Consider the following 3063-nt stretch of genomic DNA (forward strand, 5'->3'; position numbering starts at 1 on the left):
AATCCAAAAACTTCATGTGTTATAACACGTGGCAGAGTTTATGTTAAGGTATCCTGAGAAGGAAAGCCTGCAAAATTAATTGGACCGGCTAAATATTTGTTTATTTATCAATTCATCAAAAGAATTCTTACCAAATTCTCTCAGTACAATTCCCACGGTTCAGATGTGATACTAGACAAAAACATCATATAAAGGGCAAGCTCCGAAAATATACGAATGTCGGTTCACATCACTCCCGCATCCCTCCTCCCCTCCCCATCATCAACCGGAAGAGCAGCACCGAAGCTGTAGTAGCCGGATCCCTACACCTAGTCCTAGAATTTTGTTTGTGTAGTTCGATAGTCCATCCAAGAAACCAGAATCTTGTGAACAAGTAAACACCACTGAACATTATCAATCCCTCAACCATCCAATTATTCAAATTCCTATAACTTATCGCGCGTACTTTTCATTGAAATAGCGACGGTGGAGGGTTAACTACGGAAAACCTGAGAAGGTAACCAACAGAACTCCTCTAGAACTAATCGAGTCTGTTATATACTTCGTTATTCATCGCACTTCATAGAACGTTTATGGAACTCCAATCGCAGAGGCGGATAATTAAAAAAAAGGTAAGCGAGAGAACTCCTATAAAGCCAACAAGACCAAAGATATACATCGTTATTCATCATGCGTATTCTTTATCTTTATTTTAGGGTAACCTAAGAAGGTAACCGAAAAAACTCCTTGAAAATCAATAGGCACGGCAATATGTTCCGTTAATTATCGAGCGTACTCTTTATCAAACTACAACCGTGACGGTGGAAATTAATCAAAGAATTTTAAAAAATAGTAAGAGAATGAAAAATTCAAGAATTTAATTATTGAAAAATTAATGGATAATAGAATGAAATAATTGAATAAAAAAAATCGTTCTTGTATAGAACGAATTTAAAGAACAATAGAATATGTTCTCTTTTAAAATAAAATATATTTAACAGTCGAAGAGCCACAAAGCCTCTCCACAAAATCCCTCAAAAATCTCCCAACCCTCCCCACAAAACTTCGGCCTCCCAAACGGACCACCAAACCACACACCCAGCTTCAAAAACAAATGCAAGAACGCAACCACCACAACCGCAGCACTACTGCCCAGGGATGGTAAAAAATCACATTCAACGATCAATGAATAAGTATATCCCTCTAGTCGGATATTTTTAAATCACCCCCAGCAGGCGATGCTCTTTTATTCTTCATATGTACACGTATGTCTTTCTGAGACGCTTGCACTTTTCTTTGCTATATTCACACGTCCTAAAACTAATGAGAATAGTTATAACAACATTCAGAAATTTCATCGAAGGAAATCGTTTCGGAATGTTCTGGAAACAGCGGTTTTTCTAACACAGCACAAGAGAGAACAAAAACACGTGTATACTCGACTACTGCTCCCGCGAGACTCCCACATTTAATTAAACAATAGTTTACTACATATAAAAAACTCGGTGTATTGCTAAATTGAAATGCTTAAAGCTTCTGGTAGACAAATATGATAGTAAACTTTGATTGCGTTTTCTCAGTTGCTGATTTTGGAACATGGGACAACTATGCGTATAACGGTAGTATAGATCAACGTAATTGTCGATCACGATGGTTCTGCAAGTGTTTTGTTTTGACTGGGTTCATTCTAACCGCCAGGCACTACCGAACCTGTAAAAGGGAAAGTCATTGATGCTTAGACAAGAAAACAATCCGCGATCACGAATGTACAATATCGGCATCTAGTCGCGACATCCGTGTTTTGAGGCAAAATACTTTCTTCAAACCCAATTTGAAATTTCTCAAATTAGAATGAAAGTTGTGACTTGATGTTATTTGAGTACTTGAAACACGAGATGTTTATTGAGAACCTTTACGGCATTTTAGCTGGATGCACCACCGCTCCGTGCTGTTTGACGAGCTTGAGACGTTTCTAAAAAAAATCGCACGCGGCATGCACCTGACTCATCGGCATCTCGTCCCAGATCTTCGAAATGAGCTTCCTAAAGAGGTCCCTTATGCTCACTTTATGTTCGCTCTGATTAGCCAGCAAGTACAACCATACATAAAAGCCCAGTGGATTAAGATCCAGGGAGCTGGGAGGGCACAGTCTTATCGAGAACTCAAATTCTCCCGACACCACATTTGGACGATAGTCGCCGTGTTGGCCGGTGCGCAGTCCTGTTGAAAGACGTAATGATCCTTCCCGTAGAGGTCCCGAAATGCCGGGGTCACAACCTTCTCCAGAACATCGGTCCTATAGTACGCGGCGTTGATTTTCACGTTTTCCCGATAGCTTCCCACGTCTGGATACGGCCCCCCAAGCCATCACCGACGCGGCGCTCTTGGGCCGCAGGAGGTTTATGTGGGACGGGGGGATGCTGGCCAACATCGGCGTCCATAGCCGATCATTTTGGACATTGTGCGGGTGTTGAAAGACAAAGAGTTCCTCGTTAGAAAACACGACCTCCTGACCTGCGTGTCGCGGAAGTATCAGTTTTGTCTGTCCAGCCTCTTCTTCGTTGTAGCTATTATTACCCCGTGAACCTTGCATTTCTTGTACGGCTTGCATAACAGGTGTTTCATCATGATGGTGTGGGCAGTTCCGAACGACACATCCAGGTCAGCTGCGGTCTTCCGGATCTAGCAGTTCATTTTTCAACGAACCCACTCCCTCACCACCTTCATGGCTGCTTGAACGCTGCATGGCTGCATGAACGCGGCCGCCCGGATCTCGTACGGTCCTTGGTGCGCACCTACACAACGATGAAAAGTTGTATTCGAACTTATTAACACATTGCGGACCGCTCACGAGATTTCTCGTGTCTCGCGTTCCGTCTGTTACGGATGGATCACGAAATAACCCGTATTTTCTACGCTTGATGGTTAAATCCTTGGTTTGCCAACAATCTTACAAGGCCTACCTATGGCTCGCCTTCGTCTCATCCACATCGAAGCGTTCAAGTTTGCCCCAAAACGTGCGGTCCTTAATATGTTAAACACCCTGTAGGACGAGCTGTACCCTTCAGAAATAAAACACAACCA

Source organism: Toxorhynchites rutilus, chromosome 2 (assembly GCF_029784135.1).
Source record: "Toxorhynchites rutilus septentrionalis strain SRP chromosome 2, ASM2978413v1, whole genome shotgun sequence".
In the NCBI taxonomy this organism is placed as follows: domain Eukaryota; kingdom Metazoa; phylum Arthropoda; class Insecta; order Diptera; family Culicidae; genus Toxorhynchites; species Toxorhynchites rutilus.